The sequence below is a fragment of the Pleurodeles waltl genome, chromosome 12 (assembly GCF_031143425.1).
Source record: "Pleurodeles waltl isolate 20211129_DDA chromosome 12, aPleWal1.hap1.20221129, whole genome shotgun sequence".
NCBI classification, from domain to species: Eukaryota; Metazoa; Chordata; class Amphibia; order Caudata; family Salamandridae; genus Pleurodeles; species Pleurodeles waltl.
In genome coordinates, this window is record NC_090451.1 from 482485239 (window position 1) to 482499294 (window position 14056).

Genomic DNA, 14056 nt, shown 5'->3' on the forward strand with positions numbered 1-14056 from the left:
CACACAAGGTCCCACACAGGAATGCTAGCACTGGGGTACACGGTCACCCACCCATTGCACACCTTAACACACACAGATGCAATAATCATGCCTTTATACCCCTGCAGGACCCCTACCCAACTTCACCGGACAGGAGGGTCCACACATGTCCACACCACCAACAGAAGAGGCCCACAGTGATGACAGCACCTCTGTCCAACTGGATCTAGATGACCAGCCCGGCCCATAGGGGACGTAGGGACAGTCGGTTCCCCTCACCCAATCACAGGCCACTACAGAGCTTCCCCCCTCTGGAAACACCAGCACAGCACCCACCCAGCGGGACCATACCTCCGTCCCCAGGACACGTCAATCAGCAGTGTGTCCACCACTACAGGGAACCCAGGATAACCCACCACCCCAACAACAACAGGGACTGGGGGCAGTGGTAGTGGGCACACGGTCCAGGGGACAGAGGCCCAGGAACACAGGGGAACTGGGAGGGCTGCTGTGTGACAGGGGGGCGGACAGGCCAGGGAACCCACTCTCCACGAGGCCCTCTACTCCATCATGGGAGCCTACCACCACTCCCAGGAGACGATGGCAACAGTACTGGCCAAGTTTCAGGAGACCCAGCGCCTGCAGGAGGAACAGAATATGGGCTTCAGGGAGGAACTCAGAACCACCAATTCCACCCTGGGCACCATCGTAGGGGTGCTGAAGGAAGTCCTCAACACCAGTAGGGACACTGTGGCACTACAAGGGGCCCCTGACACTAGCCTGGACGATGAACTGCCCACCACCTCCGCCGGCACTAGTGGACAGGAGGCACCGCCAGAGGACCACCACACCAGATCCCCACCCCCTGCAGAGGGAGAACCACCTAACAAACGGTCCTTGAGATCCAGGATAAAGACAGAGAACGATGCCAAGACCCCCGCCAAGAAATTAGACCACCCTGATGGTCATCCTACTGTCCCACTTTGTCACCCTGTCCATCCTTAAACTGCCCCAGCTCCACTTCCTATGCCCATTTGGGCAATGCACCTGTGAGACTAATAGACTGGACTCTGCCATGGACATTCCTCCGCCATCACCCCTCACCATTTTGCTACCCCCTCCAATTTTGAGCACTAAAATAAACACCTTAAAGCACAAAACAATCTGGAGTCTGTCTGTGATTTCGGAATACTGTATTAGCAATAACTGTGGCAAAAAGCTCTTTCATTTGTAATGTCAACATACCTATGTCACACAGCTCTAGTACATGAGGAATCAAAGCAGATGTCACACTGTGGGACCCAGAACTGTGAAATCGTAAGGGAAAGTGACAACTCTGTGACCATACACTGGGTGAAAAAGACAGACAGTAGAGAGGTAGTAGTGTATAAGTACATGTAGTAGGCAGGTTTGTATTCTTACCTGTGTTTCACTTGAAATATTGTTGGATCACTGAGTCCCTGTTGCCCATGTCTTCTTCCTCTGCTTCCTCGTCTTCACTGTCCACAGGCTCCACAGCTGCAACAACACCGCCATCTGGACCATCCTCCTGCAGAAAGGGCACCTGTCGTCGCAACGCGAAGTTGTGAAGTATACAGCAGGCCACGATGATCTGGCACACCTTCTTTGGTGAGTAGAATAGGGATCCATCTGTCATATGAAGGCACCTGAACCTTGCCTTCAGGAGGCCGAAGGTGCGTTCGATCACCCTCCTAGTTCGCCCATGTGCCTCATTGTAGCGTTTCTCTTCCCTTGTCCTGGGATCCCTCACTGGTGTCAGTAGCCATGACAGGTTGGGGTAACCAGAGTCACCTGAAAATGGCGAGGGACAACTGTTAGACACACACTAACCTGGAGGGATATCCCCAGACCCAGACAACCATTCCCACTGACTAGCTTCCAGGTGCTCACCTAATAGCCACACACGGTGCCTCTGGAGTTGACCCATCACATAAGGGATGCTGCTATTCCGCAGGATGTAAGCGTCATGCACTGAGCCAGGGAACATGGCATTCACATGGGAGATGTACTGGTCTGCCAAACATACCATCTGTACATTCAGCGAATGATAACTCTTCCAGTTTCTGCACACCTGTTCACTCCTGTGGGTGGCACCAAAGCCACATGTGTCCCATCAATGGCACCGATGATATTGGGGATATGTCCCAGGGCATAGAAATCACCTTTCACTGTAGGCAAATCCTCCACCTGAGGGAAAACGATGTAGCTCCGCATGTGTTTCAGCAGGGCAGACAACACTCTGGACAACATGTTGGAAAACATAGGCTGGGACATCCCTGATGCTATGGCTACTGTTGTTTGAAATGACCCACTTGCAAGGAAATGGAGCACTGACAGCACCTGCACTAGAGGGGGGATTCCTGTGGGACGGTGGATAGCTGACATCAGGTCTGGCTCCAGCTGGGTACACAGTTCCTGGATTGTGGCACGGTCAAGCCCGTATGTGATTATCACGTGTCTTTCCTCCATTGTCGACAGGTCCACCATTGGTCGGTACACCGGAGGATGCCGCCATCTCCTCACATGTCCCAGCAGACGGTGCCTATGAAGGACAACAGCGAGCACAGAGTCAAACAACACAGCTTACACAGAACACCATTCATACTCAAAAAGTGGCCTGTATGTGTGTTGAGTCTAGGCCTAGGTATGTGTGACGCAGTTGAAAATTAAGCCATGAGGCCCCTGAAATGGCGGCTGCCTGACCTCTAAAGTGGGACAATGGGATGTGAGGTAACTGGGCTGGCGTTGTACACCGTTGCGGTAGGCGGTCGAAGACCGCGGCGCAATGCTGCATTGGTTAACATTTGACCCTATGGGTCCCAGGAGCCAATGACGATGTATGCTGGCGGTGACGGTACGCACCGCCGCGGACGTGACCGCCATTTTCTATCTCTTCAATCACTCGATACCTGATCTTTGACAGGAGAGGACCTACACTGCAAGTGCTGCTGTGACCTCGGTCTGGAAGAGACATTGGCTCGAGTGTCTGGGGAAAGGGCCCCTGCCTTCACATCGGAGGAGTTGGAGAAACTTGTGGATGGGGTCCCCCCCCAGTACACGCTACTCTATGGTCCTCCAGACAAACAGGTAAGTACACTGGGAGCATGATGTATGGGCTATGCTTGTGTGGAGAGGGGTGGATGTAAGAAGGAAGGGGGGAGAGTGTGGCATGCATGAAACAACGGTGAGTGCATGTGCCACATGGCAAGGGTAGGGATGGGGGCCAGTCACTTTGGCGGTGCAGTTGGTAATAACTTTCTCTTCCCCCTGTACAAATCATGTAGGTCAGCGCCCACCAGAAAAAGCATATTTGGCGTGCCATCGCCAAGGACGTCCGGACCCTGGGGGTCTACCACAGACGGAGCACCCACTGCCGGAAAAGATGGGAGGACATTCGCCGCTGGAGCAAGAAGACGGCGGAGGCTCAGCTGGGAATGGCCTCCCAACGTGGGAGGGGTGCCCGTAGCACCATCACCCCCCCTGATGTTCAGGATCCTGGCGGTGGCATACCCGGAGATGGATGGGCGCTTGAGGGCATCACAGCAGCCACAAGGGGGTGAGTACACTCGCATTCTGCTGACTTTGCGTGCAGTGGAGGGGTCTCGGTGGGGGAGGTGGTCTGTGGGTTTCCTTAGGCCAGGGCGAGTTCCGTAGGCAAGGTCCCTCCGTAAGGCAGGCCATGTGGCACTCCACCCCACCTCTGTAGAGTGACAACTACACCTAGTCATGCCCCTGTGTCATCTATGTGTGCAGATGTCGTCCATAGCCATGTAGGCCATTTCCCAGGAATTGAACAGTGGAGCCTAAGAGCGCGGCGTAATGTAGGGGGCTTCTGTATCTGTTATGTCCGCCAACGGTAGCGGTAATGCATGCACTCAACATGTCTTTCTTCTGTCCCCCCCTTTTTGTGGTCTCCCTGTTCTTGTGTGCATTAGCATCACCAGGCGGAGGAGCAGTGCCACCGGAGCAGGAGGGTGTTGCATCCCACATGGCCATGGAGGGCCACAATACGGACTCGGAGTTCACCAGTGGGACGGAGGGCGAGCTCCACGGCGGGGACAGGAGCTGAGACCAGTGACACGGACTCGTCCTCTGATGGGAGCTCCCTTGTGGTGGCGGCAACATCCGTGCCCCCCCCATCTACAGCCGCCACCCCCTTCCAGCACAGCCCTCCCAGCAGCCCCTCAGCCTTCGCCCCGTGCCCGCTCACCCTGGAGGGTGGGTATCACCTTCGCCCCAGGCACCTCATGCCCTGTCCCAGTCACCCCTGCTGCCCTCAGTGAGGAGGCCATTGACCTCCTCAGGTCCCTCACTGTTGGGCAGTCTACCATTTTGAATGCCATCCAGGGTGTAGAAAGGCAGTTGCAACAAACCAATGCATTCCTGAAGGGCATTCATTCTGGTCAGGCGGCCCTTCAGCGAGCTTTTCAGACTCTGGCCTCAGCACTGATGGCAGCCATTGTCCCTGTGTCTAGCCTCCCCCCTCCAACTTCCTCCACCCCGACCCAATCCCCTGTACCTCAGCCTATCCCAAGCACACCTCTAGACCAGCATGCACACACGTCAACACACAAGGGAAGCTCAGGCAAACATAAGCACCACACATCCCACAGGCACTCACGCAAGCATCACACACATGCAGACACACCAACATCCACTGACTCCACTGTGTCCCCCTCCTCCTCGTCTCCCTCCTACCCTCCCTGTCTCGTCTACATTCACACCTGCATGCACTACCTCTACAGCCACTACGTCCCTATCCAGCACACCCACCACCACCCCCACTACCATCCACACATCCCCTGTGTCCTCTCCCAGTGTGTCTGTGACGCCCCCTCCGAAGATACACAAACGCAGGCACACACCCACCCAACAGCCATCCACCTCACGACAGCCTCCAGTGCATGCACCTTCACCCAAAGTCAGCAAGCAAACACCTCCTACAACCACAACCTCTTCCTCCACTCCCAAACCCCCTCCAGCTACCTGTCCCAGTGTGTCAAAAAAACTTTTCCTGTCCAACCTTGACCTCTTTCCCACACCTCCCCCACCCCGTCCGTCTCATAGGTCCCGAACTTGCACCTCAGCCACAACATCTCCGGGACCAGTGGTGCCTGTAGTCACCGGAATCTGGAGTGCACCGGCCACCAGGGCAGCCAGTGTGGCACTGAGCCACAGCACACACAGTCCCCCACCTGTGAAGCATCAGAAGTTGGCCAGTGCCCGGTGGGAGAGGGGGAATACTCCAGCCACCAAAGCCGCTCCCAGGGGTCCCGGTGGGAGTGTGGAGTCAGCTGTGACACCTTCCCAGGTGGGGAAGGACCACAAGAAACCCGGCAAGTCTGGGAAGAGCAGCACGGCGGAGAAGACCGCCATCAGCCCAGCTGCCCAGGAGGCCACCGCCAGCACAAGCCCAGCTGCCCAGGAGGCCACCGCCAGCACCAGCCCAGCTGCCCAGGAGGCCACCGCCAGCACAAGCCCAGCTGACCAGGAGGCCACCGCCAGCACCAGCCCAGCTGCCCAGGAGGCCACCGCCAGCACCAACCCAGCTGCCCAGGAGGCCACCGCCAGCACCAGCCCAGCTGCCCTGGAGGCCACCGCCAGTACAAGCCCAGCTGCCCAGCAGGCCACCACCAGCATCAGCCCAGCTGCCCAGGAGGCCACCACCAGCACAAGCCCAGCTGCCCAGGAGGCCACCGCCAGCACAAGCCCTGCTGGGCCATGAAGGACCGCAAGCAGCTGAGTCCCTGCAATGGAGACCGCCGTCTCAAGCACCTCTGAACAGGGCACCGCCGTCTCAAGCACCGCTGAACAGGGCACCGCCGTCTCAAGCACTGCTGAACAGGGCACCGCCGTCTCAAGCACCGCTGGCCCATGAGCGCCAAGGGCACTGACGCTACTGAGTCCGTCATAAGCAGAATGAAGCACTCTGGGCACAAGGCCCTCTCCAGAACCAGTGGAGAGATCCATCCACTACCTCTGTCCTTAGCAGGATGAAGCACTCTGGGCACAAGGCCCCCTCCAGAACCAGTGGAGAGATCCATCCACTACCTCTGTCCTTACCAGGATGAAGAACTCTGGGCACCATGCCCCCTCCAAAACCAGTGGGGAGATCCATCCACTACCTCTGTCCTTAGCAGGATGAAGCACTCTGAGCACCATGCCCCCTCCAGGACCAGTGGAGACTGTTATCCACTTGAGAGACTGTGGCTTTGCACTCCCCAGGATGGAACAGTGGGCAAACCACCCACTGTAGAGATTTGCGGTACTGTCGCTTTGCACCCCCCAGGGTGGAACAGTGGGCAATCCACCCACTGGAAAATCTTGAGAGACTGTGGCTTTGCACTCCCCAGGATGCAACAGTGGGCATGTGGCCCCCTCGTGGATTTGGCATCGTGCACTCAAGCGGCTGAGGTGCCCCTCCTTTCCCTCCCCCTGAGGTGCCTGTTTAGTTGCTGTCTGATGCAACCTGCAGTGTTCTCTCCGTCATGGTCGGGGATCTTGTGTGGGCCTCGCCCATACCGCGTGGGCCCAGTGTTCCACAGACTTAATTGGAGCGCTACCTGGACTACTATGCTTGGTATATATTTTGTAAATGGTGAATATATATATTTTTGCCTACTTGATTTTAATATATTACAATGGTTACACTCATTTTCTATTGTCTTTGCATTCTTCCTGGGGGGTTGGGGGTGTAACCGTGATGTATTAATATGCATTAGTGTGTGTGTTGTAGTGGGAGAGGGTGGGGGTGTTGCGTGTGTATGTCCCTGTTTTTTCCCTCCCCCCTCCCCTGTGTCGTAGGTGCAGTACTCACCGTGGTCTTCGCCGCCGGCGTTCGTGCTCCTGGTAGAGGAGCAGGAAGACTATCACAGGTAGAATTTGGAGTTCCGGGTCCATGGTGTCCTCGTTCCTCATGGGGTGTGTAGAGTTGAGCTTTTCCCTTCGAAATTCCTGTTTCCGCTGTGTTTTTATCCGCGCTGAATCCGCCGTGGAAAAGGTGGCGGATTGGCCTGTCATAATAGTGTGGGCGGTACATTGTCTCCCGCCTGTCTGTTGGTGGTGACCGCTGCGCTGTTTGTTTGTACCGCCGTGGCGGTCGGAGTGTTAAAGTGCTGTCTTTGTTGGCAGTTTCCGCCACGGTCGTAATTGCAAAAATTTTACCGCCAGGATGTTGGCGGTCTTGCCGCCTCTTTAACACCGTCCGCCAGGGTTGTAATGATCACCTATATGTTTGAGTGTGAGTTTAGCCTGATGTAAGTACGTGCCTTGAGACTCTGTGAATGAACTCCAGCACTTGGATCCAGTGCATATCTTTTATATCTACCCCATCCTGTCTTTTAAGATGACGTTGGGATAGCAAGCAGGGCCAGTAATGAGTTATATAACATGGTAACTGCCTTTCTCCCTTGTCCGTGAATGAGCAGGGATTGGAGAGCAGAGGTAGTAGAGAGTTCTAAAATATCTAGCTCTGACTTTTGTCCCAATCTATTCACCAGTGCAGTTATAAACTGGTCCTCTCCCAGTTTGAACTTATCCTGAGGTCTTGGAATGTGTGGAGAGTCCCATAGATGAAGAGATCACCCATTGTAGAAATGCCTGCCTCTGCCCAAGGGTTTTTGTCATGTGTGCTAATCGGGGATCAGAAAGAAGGAGAGAACCACAGCAGGAGATCTAAGGCTTGTGGATACATACGATGTCTGGGGTTTGTGTACCATTGCCAGGAATGTCCTGCTATCTCCATCAAACTGTGTCCCTTAAAAACTTTCACTTCCGGTAACATCAGCCAGCATAATCACTCCAGAAACCTGCATTGTCCCAAATACACTTTTCCTTTCTGGGTCTGGCTCTGGACTCAACCATCTAACCACTCACTGCAGCTAGGCCTCATCATAATACAGTTTGTGTTTGGGGGCTCCTAGACAGCCAGACTCAATTGGGTTCTGCAATTTACGCAGTGGTACTCACTTTCTGCCAGGTCCTGATATCAGTTCAGAAATGATCTTATTGAAGTCCTCAAAAACCGTTTCATGCATTTTAATAGGAAGGGCTGAGAAGAAATAAAGTAAACTGGGGAGGACCAGCATTTTTGATATCGCTATCTTTCCATGGGGGACAAAGGCACAGACATCCAAAATGTCATTGACTGACGCATTGCCACAGTCAGTCTGCCGTGGTCTTATTCAATTAGCTCAGCATCTGAGTGAAACACCTTCACCCCAAGGTACCTGAAGGAATGAGGTCTTAGAGGCATATTTAGAAGGAGCTGGCACTGTCGTTGTGTCATTTTTATTTTTTGACGCTCTAGCAGTGCAATGTGAGCTCTATATTAAAAAGGTGATGCATTTGGCCCGATGCATCAATTTTTCAAGGCTGGCATCAGAAAACACCTGCGCGGGATCCAACTGCATCATCCAGTTTATGATGTATGCAGGGTGGGTGTTATGTCAGAAAAAACTTACAACTGAAGTGATATTTACAAGTTTGTCATTGTGTGATGCTTTTTCCAGATGCATCTCGCAAAGCCTGAAATGCTTCAGAGTTCCTACGCCTCGTTAACCCACACCTAGGAAATTACACAACAGCTTTGTAACAGGAATCTGACCATTTGAAGCCACTTTACACACTGCAATGTGTCTGTATTTCACACTCTGCTAGTAGTAGGTCTACACTTGTGTCAATCATGTTGTAGGACCCCTTGCCCAAACTGGGACCATGTCATCTATGATATTATCATCCTCTGCAGCAAGGCAATGTAACTATGTGTACTCCCTGTAAGGGACAGACCTCGATTGTCACTTCTCCATGGAGGAATAGGTCCCCAAGTTCTGGCCAGCATACTCCAAGGGACAATAGGTAAGTACGCACATAAGGTAGGTAATACATGTTTTGACACTTAAAATTACAACATATATTTGTATTCACTCACATTACACTGTCACTATGTCACACATACTCAGGTCTCCACATGCACATAAGTAGACTTTGCCCACTGTAATATGACATATAGCCATACTGCTTACTCTACATCCAGGACCAATGTGAGATTGTACAAGGTGCTATTCCACCATTTTACATTGGTCTCAACACATTAGGCTACTTGTGTCAGTTAGAACTGATGCATCTGATTTTTGGTGCATTTTTGGTGCATTGCTGAAGTTGGGTCAGTTGTGAGGACAACTTCAGATAGGTGCCACTTGTGGGGCTGATGCATCAGTATTTCTGCATCCTTGGGTCCTTGTGTTATGGTACCCTGTATTGTTAATACAAAAAGAACAGATGATGGACTGGAATAGCATGGCAAGCAAAACAACAATGAATTTAACCCAGATCTGTGACTGGGGTGAATGTTTGATTTTCAGCATTCTGTCCATCATCTTTTCTTTTTTAATTAGTCACCCCAAGTGGGAAGGGTATGCCCAGATGTGGGTCAATGCTCGCTATGCCACTAGATTCAAGCTAGCCTGGCTGGTGAGAGGTAATACTCCAAAACTTGTCCCAGGATGCTTGTTTGTTTTCGATCCATGGAGCACCCGGCCTGGCTGTTTGGGCTGAACTGTTCCCAGGAGGAGCAGGGTCAAGACTGATTAGCCTATGGCTGGGTCCAAACTGGAATGGCAAGCAAAAGAAAGGATGGATTTAACCCAGATCTGTGACTGGGATGAATGTTTGATTTGTTCATGCATTTCGTCCATCATCTGTTCTTTTTGCATTTGTTGCCCCAAGTGGTAAAGGAATGCCCAGACGTGGGTCCCATGCTTGCTATGCCACCAGATTCAAGCTAGCCTGTCTGATGAGGTGTGATACTCTGAAACTGGTCCCAGGATGCTTGTTTGTTTCTGGTCCAGGGAGGACCTGGCCTGGCATTTGGGGATGAAATGTTCCCCTGAGGAGCAGGGTCAAGACTGGTTTGCATATGGCTTTGTCCAAACTGGAATGGTATGGCAAGCAGAAAAACAATGGATTTAACCCAGATCTGTGACTGGGGGTGGATGTTAGATTTGTTCAGCATGCCATCCATCATCTGTTCCTTCTGTATTATTAATATGGCGCATTCTTGAGCTCTTAACCTATTTGACACATTGTAACTTTTTTTGATGCATAGCTTCTGCAACGTAGCAATGCATCTATTCTTGTAAAAGTGGCGCTTAGTTCTTTCCCTTCCAGGGTAAACCCAACATGTTCCTCTTATGGCATTGCTCTAATGGGAAATAGACATGAATTACTCCTGTTAATCTTTAACCATGAATGGTCACTGAAGGCATCTTCTCCATACAATGAAATAATCTATCATCAGTCTCTCAAGCATATATATCTGGCAATCCTCTGCACAACAGACACACCAGTGACTCCATGGCGACGGCAAAAAAGTGGCCATAAAGAGCATCCCTGCCTGGTGCCCCAACCAATTGAAAATTGTTCAGACATCACATAGCCTCTTTGGTTCCATGCCATTAGTTGTCTATGAAGCTATTGCCAAAAGTAGGGACCTTTGGCTGTGTATAGAGTAAGTGAAGCTACTGCTGAAAAGTAGGGACATAATCAAAACATTTCCAAGGCTAAAATTAAGGGAAACCACTCAAGGGCCTTCTCAATGTCAAGTGAAAGTGCCATATACTTGGACTTGTCTGCTTGACCACTGTCTATGAGGTTGAACAGGTGGCACAGATTAAGCCATGTCCTTCTCCTCTGTACAAAAACCATTCTAGTCACGGTGCAGTTCTGTGGTCACTACAGTGAGGAACCTGGTTTCAAGTAACTTCCCCAGAATCTTAAAGTCGAGTTTCAGTATTGCTAAGGGTCCATATGAGCTTATATTGAGAGTGCCTCATCCTGGCTTCTGCTGGACCACTACAAGTGCTTCATACAGCGATCCTGGCAAGGCACTAAACTGTTTGAAGGCATCATACAGTTTAAGGAGTTTAGAAGCAAGAGCATTAGTTTTATTTGTTGTGTAAAATTCAGACAGGGACCAGTCTGTGCCAGGTTGGATTATTGCCACCATCAACTCTTCCAAGGTTATTGGTTCTGCAAGTGCAGGTGTTTTAATAAAAATTATTAACAAGTGTTCAGGTATTTTGAATAAATGACTTGTGTAGAAAATAAAATAACACAGAAAAAATAAATGCACACATTTGAAAATGTAGTCCTCTTCTGGTATAGTGGGAGATATATTTGAAGTAGTGATTTCTTCAGTGGGAGTCATTTTGAATTCGATAAAGATTTGAACGTTGTCTACTGTTGTGGATAACATGCTGACAAATTTTTCAGGGGCCATTCTCCTGATAGATACTGAACTGGCTGCTGAAAGAGCTAGGACTCTTAAAAATCATCTTGCTTTAGACATTTGTTTAGTGAAGGATCGTGGAGTCTGTAGAATGGGCATTGTTGCTCATATATTCCTGATAATAGCAAAGAGATAAGAAACTTACTTTCTAATCTGACTAATGAAAGTGCTGATTTGAAAGAATTGAAAGAACCAGATGTTTGGGAAAAGATTAGCAAAGGTTTTGATTCAGTGGGATATTGGCTCAGCAACCTTTGGAATGGGATTCTATTGAAAATCATGGAAGGGATATTAATTGTTGTGGTTTGCTTAATTGGAATATGGGGATTATGTATATTATGCAAAAGAATTACATTGAAAAGGTCAAAGGATAATCAGAGGACAGAAGAAAAGAAAATGGAAACATTTTACAGAGAAAATTCAAAGAGGCAATAAAAATATGAAGGGATTGAATTGACAGAATTTTAGCTGATGCAAACATTTGTGGGTGGTAGTTAGTACGGTGACACATTTAGTCATCAGAGGAGGGATTACTAGCGCAGGTGTATTAATAAAATTTATTAACAAGTGTTCAGATATTTTGAATAAATGATTAGTATAGAAAATAAAATAACATAGAAAAATAATGCACACATTTAAAAATGTGATCACGAAGAATGGCTGCCAATGTTAACGAAATGTACTAACCCCTTCACTGCCAGGCCCTTTCCCCCTCAGGTGGCAAGATTTTTTTGGGCTATTTGGGGCAGTTCGCGATTAGGCACTCATAACATTTTGTCCACATAAGCTACCCACGCCAAATTTGCATCCTTTTTTTCCAGAATCCTAGGGATTCTCGAGGTACCCAGACTTTGGGGGTTCCCCTGAAAGAGACCAAGAAAGTAGCCAAAATACAGCCAAAATTTCATTTTTCTCAACAAAATGGGAAAAAAGGGCTTTAGAAGAAGGCTTGTGTTTTTTTCCCCTGAAAATTGCATCAGCAAAGGGTTTGCGGTGCTAAAATCACCATCTTCCCAGCTTTCAGAAACAGTCACACTTGAATCAGAAAACCACATTTTTCAACACAACTTTGGCATTTTACTGGGACATACCCCATTTTTACTATTTTTTGTGCTTTCAGCCTCCTTCCAGTTAGTGACAGAAATGGGTATGTAGCCAATGCTGGATCCCAGAAAGCTAAACATTTCTGAAAAGTAGACAACATTCTGAATTCAGCAAGCATTTGTGCAGATCCTACAACATTTTTCTACAGAAAATAACAGCTGAAATTTAAAAAAAAATGAAATTGAGGTGACAATATAGCCATTCTTCTCCACGTTTTACTCTGAAACTTTTTCCTGCAATGTCAGATTTTTTAAAGCAATATACCATTACTTCTGCTGGACTCTTCTGGTTGTGGGGATATATAGGGATTGTAGGTTCATCAAGAACCCTAGGTACCCAGAGCCAATAAATGAGCTGCACCTTGCAATGGGTTTTCATTGTATACCACGTATACAGCAATTCATTTGCTAATATATAATGAGTGTAAAATAGGTATCAAGAAAACCTTTGTATTTCCAAAATGGGCACAAGATAAGGTGTTGAAAAGCAGTGGTTATTTGCACATCTCTGAATTCCGGGGTGCCCACACTAGCATGTGAATTACAGAGCATTTCTCACATAGACGTCTTTTTTACACACTGTCTTACATTTGGAAGGAAAAAATGTAGAAAAAGACAAAGATCTTCTATTCTGTGTTCCCTCAAGTCTCCTGATAAAAATGGTACCTCACTTGCGTGGGTAGGCCTAATGCTTGCGACAGGAAATGCAACATGGACACACATTTTTACATTGAAATCTGACATGTTTTTTGCAAAGTGCCTAGCTCTAGATTTTAGCCTTTAGCTCAGCCGGTGCCTAGGGAAACTTACCAAACCTGGGCATTTTTGAAAACTAGACACCTAGGGGAATCCAAAATGGGGGAGACTTGTGGGGCTCTCACCAGGTTCTGTTACCCAGAATCCTTTGAAACCTCAGAATTTGGCCAAAAAAACACTTTTTCCTCACATTTCGGTGACAGAAAGTTCTGGAATCAGAGAGGAGCCACAAATTTCCTTCCACCTAGCGTTCTCCCGATAAAAATGGTACCTTATTTGTGTGGGTAGGCCTAGCGCCCGCAACAGGCAATGCCCCGAAACACAATGTGGACACATCTCATTTTCCCAAAGAAAAAACAGCTGTTTTTTGGAAAGTGCCTAGCTGTGGATTTTGGCCTCTAGCCCAGCCGGCACCGAAGGAAACCTACCAAACCTGTGCATCTTATAAAACTAGACACCTAGGGGAACCATGATGGGATGACTTGGGGGCTCTCACCAGGTTCTGTTGCACAGAATCCTTTGGAAACTTCAAAATGTGGCCAAAAAAACACCTTTTCCTCACATTTTGGTGACAGAAAGTTTGGGAATGTGAGAGGAGGCACAAATTTCCTTCCACCCAGCGTTTCCCTAAGTCTCCTGATGAAAATGGTACCTCACTTGTGTGGGTAGCCCTACTGCCCGCGACAGGAAATGCCCCAAAACACTATCTGGACACATCAAAATTATCAAATACAAAACTATCTGTTTTTGCGGGCGGGGCACCTGCGTTTTTGGTCCTGGAATCAGCAGCCATACACGGGGACCTACCAAACCCAGACATTTCTAAAAACTAGACACCGGAGGGAGTCCAGGGAGGTGTGACTTGCGTGGATACCCCAGAGTTTTCTTACCCAAAATCCTCAGCAAACCT